Source organism: Ictidomys tridecemlineatus, chromosome 11, assembly GCF_052094955.1.
Source record: "Ictidomys tridecemlineatus isolate mIctTri1 chromosome 11, mIctTri1.hap1, whole genome shotgun sequence".
Lineage (NCBI taxonomy): Eukaryota > Metazoa > Chordata > Mammalia > Rodentia > Sciuridae > Ictidomys > Ictidomys tridecemlineatus.
In genome coordinates, this window is record NC_135487.1 from 37,506,540 (window position 1) to 37,515,916 (window position 9,377).

Genomic DNA, 9,377 nt, shown 5'->3' on the forward strand with positions numbered 1-9,377 from the left:
CTTTTGGGATATGTGTGATGGTGTTTCTGGAAGATATTGACCTTTAAATCTGTAGACTGAGTAAGAAGATCATTTCCACCCAGTGTCGGTGGGGACCAGCCCAGATAGAACACAAAGTCAGAAGAAAAACAAATTCCTTACTCACTCTCTCTGCTGGAGCCAGGACACTCATCTCCTGCCCTTGGAAATTGGAATTACATATTCTCCAGCCTTCAGACTCCAAGACTTGTACCAGCTGCTCCCAGGTTCTCAGGCTTTTTGCCATAGACTGAGAGTCACACTACTGGCTTCCCAGACTCTCCAGTTTGCAGACAGCCTATTGTGGGAATTCCCAGCTCCATAAACCTGTGAGCTAAGTCCCACAAAAAAAAAAAAATCCCCTCTCATATGGTCCCATCTCCAACTATCTATCTCCCACTAGATCTGTTTCTCCAGAGAACCCTAATACACTCATCTGTAAAATACAGATGATAATAATGCCCAACTTCATTCAGTATTGAAAGGATTAAAGTCATTAAAATATGTTAAGTGCTTAAAACACAACCTGACAGATAGAGATAATTATATAAGTGTATGCTATTATTGTTGTTGTTGTTATTGTCCATCTGGCTAATTCTTCTACATATCTCAAAATTCAGCATGAATACCCTCTTCTCTGGTGCTCCTTCCCTGCCCTCTCAAGACTAGGTTATATACAATGCCTCTGGAGTTCCAAAGTTCTCGCTCACCCTGTAGAGAAATTTGTTGTTTTCTTCTACACCTTCTTCCCTACACTATAAGCTCATGAAGGGCAAGGACTAAATCCTATTCATCAGCATAAGGCTAGGCACATAGAAAAATATCACTGAAAATACTCAACTGTGGTAGGCTGAATAATGCCTCCCCAGATATGTGCACATCTTAATTCCTGGACCTGGGAATATGTTATCTTGGTCCTTGTGGGCTACTATAACAAAATATTTTAGATTAGGTAATTTATAAACAATAGAAATTTCTTATAGTTCTGGAGGCTAGGAAGTACAAGGTCAAAGTGCTAACAAATTCAGTGTCTGATGAGGATTTTTTTCCTGCCTCATAAATGGTAAATTCTTGATACATCCTCACACAGCAAATGGTTGGGTGAGCCACCTTGGGCCTCTTTTATAAAGGCACTAATCCCATTCCTGAAGGTGAGTCTTCATGAACTAATCACCTCCCCCAAATCCCCACCTCTTAATGCTACCACATTGGGGGATTATATGTAAATTTATAAGTTTAGAGGAATAGAATCATTCAGACAATGGCATTACCTTAAATGGTTGAAGGGACTTTGTAAATATGTTCTAATCAAGGATTTTGAGATAGATTATTTTAGTTTGTCCATGTGGACCTGATAATATCACAAAGATCTTTATATAAGAAAGAGGCGGGAGGATCACTGTCAGTAGTAGGAGATGTGATGATGAAAGTAAAAGGTTGGAGTGATATGAGGAAAGGCCCATGAGCCAAGGATTGCAGGCAGCCTCTAGAAACCAAAACAGGCAGGGAAATGGAGTTTCCGCTGAAAACTCCAGAGGGAACACAACTCTGCTAATGCCGTGACTTTAGACTTCTGACATCGAAAACTTTATGTAAATGAAGTTGTGTTGTTTTAAGCAACTAAATTTGTAGTAACTTGTTGTAGCAGCAATGGGAAACTAATACACCACCGAAGCAAAAAGCAGGAGTTAAGAAAGAGTAGTTATGGGGAGAAGACATGTCAGTCCAGGCCTTCCCTGAACCCCTGACATCAGTGAAAACAGAGGCAGTATTGATGGTGGCGCCTCTCCCTATCCTCTTGGCACACCCTCATCGCAATGGGCCTCCCAGAAACAAGATGCCACGACCACATTAGTGTTATTTATGGGCTCTCATGACTTGGTGGGGAGAGAAATCAGTGGGTACAAAGATAAGAGTGACCTCTAATTCTGGGATCCAGAAGACAAAGGTAAGAATGAAAAGGAGAGTGATGGAAAGAACAGGAAAGAACCAGGAGATTTGAGTTTAAATTCCTAGTTCCTGGGTTCAAATCCCACCAATTTCCTGTGTGATGTTGAACAACTTCTGTCCTCTATCCCTGGTCTTTTTCTTGTGTTTCACATCTTCATTAGCAGTGGAAAACTCCAAAGTATTCTTCTCCTCAACCATCCAATCAATTATTAAACCCTGTCGATTTTATCTCCAGAGATTTTCTCAGAATCTTCCCATCCTCCCCCTCCTCACTGCCTAACTATAAAGTCTCTTCTGGTTTTCCTAGTGATGGCTTTATCAAACAGCTCTGGTCAATGGCACATAAGAAGTCCCTGATGCGTCTTCAAAGAAAGCTCTTTAAAAGGGACCTAATTTAGCAGACATAGTTTTCCCTTTGCTATTGCCCTCTTCCCCTTCTTCCTTCTTCCCACCTGAAATGTTGATATGAAATCTAGAGCTGCAGGTGCCATGTTGCAACCGTGAAGGCAATAGCCAAAAAACATGGATGGCAGATTAGAAACAGAGAAGGAGCCAGCATCCTCAATGGCACCTCTAAACTGCTACCATGGTCCTAGCTTGTCTCCTCTGGACTTCGTATTACTTGAGAAAAATAAACTCCTTGCAGAAAAGCTTTCCAACCCATGTCTACATTTTTTATTGATATGTTTTCACTATTTCCTTACCCCTCTGAGCAATCAGGTGGGACCCTGGGCTTATGGAGCTACCAAGGCATTCATCTCTGCCTCCAAACAGCCCATCCCTCTACCTTGTTTGGTCCTATGACTATTTTTGTATGCGAGCTGCTGTGTGGAGAAAGTTATACAACATTTATCTCAGTGGCTTAAGGCTAATTATGGTTCTTTCTCCTTGGCCATTGCCTGTGCCCTCAGTTGTTTCATGCTCTCAGTGGCCTCTGGACACTGCTAAAAGCTCCATCACCAGCTGCCTCCAGACTCATTGCCTTCATGCCACTGCCTGCATCACTTTGCCACACATCAAATGTTCCTCATGGGCCACCGTCCAGTGGTACTGACCTTTTGACCCCCAGTGACTAGGATCTCCAAGCATCTCGCTCACATCTGTAGAACTCATCTCTCTCCTTCCCTCTTGCTCATCATTAGAGATGGTCCCTCCCTTTCTTTTACCCACCTGCAATGAAGAAAAACCAGTTCTACCATAGAGGCACTTGAATCCATAAGGATAAAGTTAAATAGTTTGAGGGATTTACCAGGAGGAGCAGGGCAGAGAAAGTTAAGAAGAGCTTTACACTGTGCCCACACTAGCATTCTTTCACTTCAAACCCATTGATTATTCTGGTCCTCTGTGCTGGACTCTTGTCTCACTCAACAGTAATATTTTCCCTCAGGAGCCCCTCTGTCTCCATTGTAATCTGGTTCCTAACATCCCATATCCCCATTACTTCAATGCTGATATATTTATATATGTCTGAACCTCAAATATGAACAATCCAAGTGCTTACTCATGGGGTCTATGCCAACCCAGAGATGAGGCCAGGCACCAGAAAGACATGGAATAGAGAGTCCTGAGTCTCCTGCTCTAGTATGAATGAGGAAACTCTCAGTTACAGTTTCCCCAGCCAGAAATGCAAGAGCAGGACTAACATAGCTCGGCTTCCTCAGTGTAATACAAGGAAGAACCTCCGGAGCAGGCGGGAGGGCTCAGAGCACATCAGAACCAACCTAGGAGCCAGGGGAAGGGAGAATGAGAGGCAGAGGAAGTTTTCCATCAGGTTCTAAGCTTTTATTGCCAAAAATTTTCCCACAAACAAACCTTCCCCAGTAAAGGAAGCTCCTGTTGGCTGGCAGGCTGCAGAAAAGAAGGTGGGCACGAGGTCTCATTAATCTGGTGGTTGTGGGATCAGTTGCAGATGCCCCAGCCCGCCCACTCTGTGCCATCTGCTGCTGCCACTGAGCTGAAGACATGTGTCTCCAGTGGGGGCCCAGCAGGAAGCCTGAAGAAAGGCCTGGACCCTGGGCTATGAGGCAAGCTACAGGGACCTGCACATTCCCTTGAGGCCAGCCTCATGACTCAGTTGTGACTTCCACCCCCACCCTCAATGCAACCCCACAACACGCCATGAAGCTCTGCCGGGGAAGCAACTGAGAGAGAAGCCCCAGAGCCCAGAAAAAAACATTTTGCAAATAAACAACTAAACAGAATTGACTGAGAACCCACTCTGTGCTGGACGCATACATACCTTATCTCCCATAAATACACCCCACACTAAGATTCTCTCCGAAACCACATCTGTCATAATTCTTGATGATTTCAGAATGTACGTTCCAAATCCTGGCTCCTCAGCCTCTATGCCTCCTTCTACCTTGGTCACACCCTCCCAGCTCATGCTTTAGGCCTCAACACCTTAATTTCAATTTCAAGCATCCCCTTGTTGCTGCCTGCGTCCTATCTCATACTCTTTAATACAGGACTCAAAATAGTCCTTCATCCCTCCTGGGACCTTCAACTCACTTTCTACCGCCTTCTCCCCACCATGTGCTCCCTTCTCCTCCTACTCAGTTCAAATTCTCAATAAAACACACACATAATCTTTCTTCGCATATGCTCTCCTTTTCCTCTGTCCTCTCCCCTTCACTATAGTCTTTCATCTCAACCAAAGCTCCATCTCCTCTGCACCTACCCCCTTACAGTCCCATCTGACAAAAGAAAGATGCACATTCATGCTGTCCACAGTCCCTTCAAATTAGTGACTGCCAGTCTCATGTGGGCCTGAAAATTGCCTGAAGCTCACACTGTATTTCCCTAGTTTATTCACTCTCCCTCTTTCCTAAATGACGTTTTCCTTCTTTCTCCTCTTTCTTAGAGCCTCCTAGACCTCCTTCCTCATCTTCGTTTGCAACTGAAGACCCTGCTTCCTATTTCACTGAGAAAATCCACCAGAAGAGGACGGATGCCGGGGTCCGGCTGCAGCAGAATAGCCGGGGGGTAACGAATAACTTCTGTACTTTGATACAGCAGGAATGGGAGCCGTTTATTGTAGGACAACAGAGCTATTTATACATTTTGTACAGCTTATCTTAATTAGCATAAACTAGATACATCAGTCAACCAATAAGGAATCTCCACACTTAATGGCTTGCTTTTGTTATTTCTCAAACCACTCCCTCTGGCATTTTGCCAGGCACCATCCAGACTTGTTTAGGAACTCTAACATTTCTCTGGCAAAATACCACGTGTTATTTTGACTTGTCTACAGACCTTAACAGACAGACCCAAACCTCCACCTTCTTTCCTGTTGCCCTGAACAAACCGTTCATTGCCCTTCTTCCACCTGTGTGTTGGAACCCACCCTCTCACCTACTCAGGAACCCAGGAGTGACCTCTCTTCACACCGCTGTGTGACTCTCTTGTCCTGCAACACTGGATTTTCACTTTCTACCAGGTCAGTCCCATAAGCACACAAATATTACTTTTCCCATCTTAAAAATAAAACCCCTCTTTGCTTTAATTCCAATTACTATCCCATTTCTCACTCCCCCGACGAAAACTTCTTAGAAGAGTCATGATTGTCACTGCCTAGATTCTCTCCCCATTCTCCTTTGAACGCTCTCTTTAGATCTTCTTCTCAAAATGTTCTTGTCAAGGTTACCAGTGTTCTCCTCATGGCTAAATCCAACAGGCAATTCTGGGTCCTCATCCTTTTCAATCTTGCAGCAGCATTTGATCGGGTTAGTCACGATCTACCCCTGCAATGCCTCCTTCACTTGCCTTCCAGGATTCCCCAGTTACCACATATTCTTCCTCCCTTTCCAGCCATCTCAGCTTCCTCCTCTCTAAATGTTGGAGGCTGAGTTCTTGGACCTCTTACCTAACTACATTATTCTCCTGGGTTACTCATCTAATGTTGTCTCTTTTAATATAATTTATTCTTGGATGACTCCCAAATATATATTCCAGCCCAGATCTCTCCTGACCTCTGGAGACATGTGTTCTATTGCATAGTTGACATCTCCCCTTGGCTGTCTAAGGGGCATCTCATTCAACAGGAAAAAAAAAAATTAATTCTGGTCTCTCATCCAACCACCCATCCTGCTCTCTTCTCAGCAAAAGGAAGCACCATCCTTCCTGTGGCTCAAGCCCAAACCCTTGAAGATACACTTAATTCCATTCTTTTAGCCTTCCATCCTCTAAAAAGACTTCCCCATCAGGAAGAGATTTGTATGTTTTCTTCACTATTATAACCTCAATACCCAAAAGAGCACCTGGACCTTAGTAGGTGTTCAATAAATACTTGCTGAATAAAGGAATAATTAAATGACTTGAATACAAAATCATTCAACATCTATTCTTTCAATAAGTAAAATAATTACATACTGTGATAAAGGCTAGGAAAGAAGGTGCTATGGGAGAAAATAACAGAGAGGCTCTACGTAGACAGGGTAGAGGTCTTTTCCCTGAGAAGATGACTTTGAAACTAGACCTGAAGGATCAGAAAGAACTCCATGGAAAGTGCCAGGAAAAGAATATTGATGGGGAGCTGACAGGAGCTTTGGGGAACCTCGTAAGGAGTGTGAATTTTATAAGAAGGCCACTGATTTCATTTGCCATGTCAACTTTTTGCATAAAGAATATAGAATAATGTTAAGACCTGAGGATTCAGATCCCCTTTTCTGTCAGGGTTAAACTTTGTGATCTTTAGCAAGTATCTGTCCCTCTCTGAACTCTACATCCATAAGCATTTTTCATCTGCTTACATAGCACCATTGCCTTGAGATTCAAGTGAAATCAATCAGGGACCTTCAGAGGTGTCATTGACAAACCTTGAAGGTCAATGTAGATTGATAAAGACCAAGAACCAAACAAAAGGGAAAGTTAGAAATGTTTTTTTTTCTTAATGTAAAGACATTAAAATAGTTCTAACAGGCAGGAGCCATTTTTCTACAGTTGACGCCTGAAGGTTTCCAGCCAAGATTCCAGCTGTTAACTCTCACTCCATCTTCTCCTTCTGTTGAGGCTGGGCCTCATCTGTGTTCAGGGAGAGTTAAATATAAACCTTGGTGAGACTGCAGCCACCGCTCCCAAGGTCAGGACAGCTCCAAGAAAGGTTACAAAAGGAACAGGGCATCTGATTCAGGCCAGCTGGCCCACGCACCTGGGCAATCTTGGAGAGCCAGGCTGGAGTTCCAGGCCAGCAACCAGCTGAACAGACTGGTAGAAGCAGAAGCTGCATTTCTCCCTCCATCGTCACACAGTGGCTTGGGCTGCTCAAGAGACAGTGGAGCAGCTGAGGGAAAAGGACTTCCACGTGCTAATATAGTCAGGCCTGGCCCAGGGATGGGGTCCGGGAGCTCAAAGCAAAGGCAATAATCAGGGCTGCCTTTCAAGAGTATAAACCGAGGGTCTTTACCACATAATCTGTAACTAACACTCCTTTGAACTGCATAGTATTTTTCCTTCTCTACAGATAAAGAATCTGAGATGCAGAGAATCATGTGACTTTTACAGCACCAACAGCTTGTCTGCGAAGAAGTTGGAATTCCAGCCCAGTTTCTCTTGACTCCAAAGCTCTATGTACTCTTTCTACTAAGTCCCACAGCCTCTCCCAGGGATATTTTCCTCCTTTCTTCTCTTCCAGAGTCTGGGGAAGGGGACATCAAAGGCTCCTTCACCACAGGAACACTTGCCCTTCACAGATGGAAACTTAAGAGCTCTACTTAACTTCTTGGGTTGTTGAGAGTATTGGGTGATTTAGAATACAGCATATAGTGACTACCTAATAAATGTTGCCCTTCATTATTTTCATTGTTGTCATCCTCACCACATCATCATCATCTAACCAAGGTCCTTTCTTATTCAGCTTATGCCATATTGACAGGAGACCCAAGGTTATTCCTCTTACAAAGTCAAATCATTTATCCTGGTGTAAAAGAGTGGTTCTCAGAATGTGGTCCCAGGACCAGCAGCATCAACATTAGCAACTTGTTAAAAATACTACATCTCTGAACCAAGTGTGTAGCTTAGTAGAGCACTTTCCTAGCATATGCAAGGCCCTGGATTCAAGCCCTAGCAATGCAAAAATAAAATACAAACCCCAGGCCCTATCCCAGAAATAATCAGAAATTTGGAGTAGGGCCCAGCAATTTGTGTTTTATCAAGCTTTGTTGGTGAGTTTGGTGCATGCTAAAGCTTGAGATCACTGAGTAAAGGAATCTACTAGCTGCTATAACAGAAACACACATGTGCGTACACACACACTACAACAGCTTAACACATAGATGTTTATTTCCCATCTACACAATGTGTTCATGGATGTTCCTGAGGAGTGAGTTCTCCTCCAAGGGGAAACTGCTATCCTATGGCTGGTTCCGCCAAAACTGAAGGCCCTGCACTCATCTCTATCTGGCCAACAGACAGGGAAAAGAGGGATCACATCGGAGGTTTTTATGGGACCACAGTAACTTCAGTGGGGATAGTGGCTGGGGATGTAGTCATGTCGTATACTCTGGAAGAAGAGGAGTCAGGTAAAAATTTCAGTGAATACAGTAATGACCATACCTGGTATTCAAGGCCCTTCTTGCCCTTGCCTTCTCCAAATTAATCTCCTGCCTTGGCCTCTTTCACTCTGGAATCCCAAAGTCCTCAAGGTGTTATGACACCCCAGGAATTCTATGCCTATGTACATATAGTTTGCCCTTTCTGGCTTGCTCCTCCCTCACCAGCCCTTTTCACCCCTATCCCCACCCTCAGCTACTGAACTCCTTACATCCTTCAAAAGCTGCTCAGGATACGTCCCCTATAAAGACCACTCTGGCCCTTCCCTGTTCTTTGCCTAGAGAAGACCCCATTGGCAGTTCTCCTTCCCTCAACGTGTCCTCCAAACCACCCAACACAGACACTATGGAATCATTTCTGTCTCCTCACTGCAGTGTTGGCTCCAGAGGGAAGACAAGGTCTAATATGTCTATGTGCCCATAGAGCCCAACATAGGCCTGACATAGATGGTTGCTCAGCAAATGGATAAGCAAGTGAGTGACTGAGAAGACACTATGAGCCAGCAAGAGCCATACAATTTCAGCAGTAGACTATAGGAAGCACTCATGGAAACAACGGAGGAGAGAAGCATTTCTGTTTCTCTCACATCACTGGGAAAGCAGCTGAAACCTGCAGCTAGACCTGCCCACTGTGAGGTATTTAAGAGGTATATGCTAAGGTGACACCAGTGACAGATGAAAAACTCCCAGGAGTCAAGGGGAATGGTAGTAGATGGTTAAAGGAAGAGAATCAGGGCTGAGGTTGTGGCTCAATGTAGAGCACTTGCCCAGCATGTGTGAGGCACTGGGTTCAATTAATTCCCTTCCACATAAAAATGAACAAATAAAATAAAGGTATTGTGCCCATCTAATGTGTGT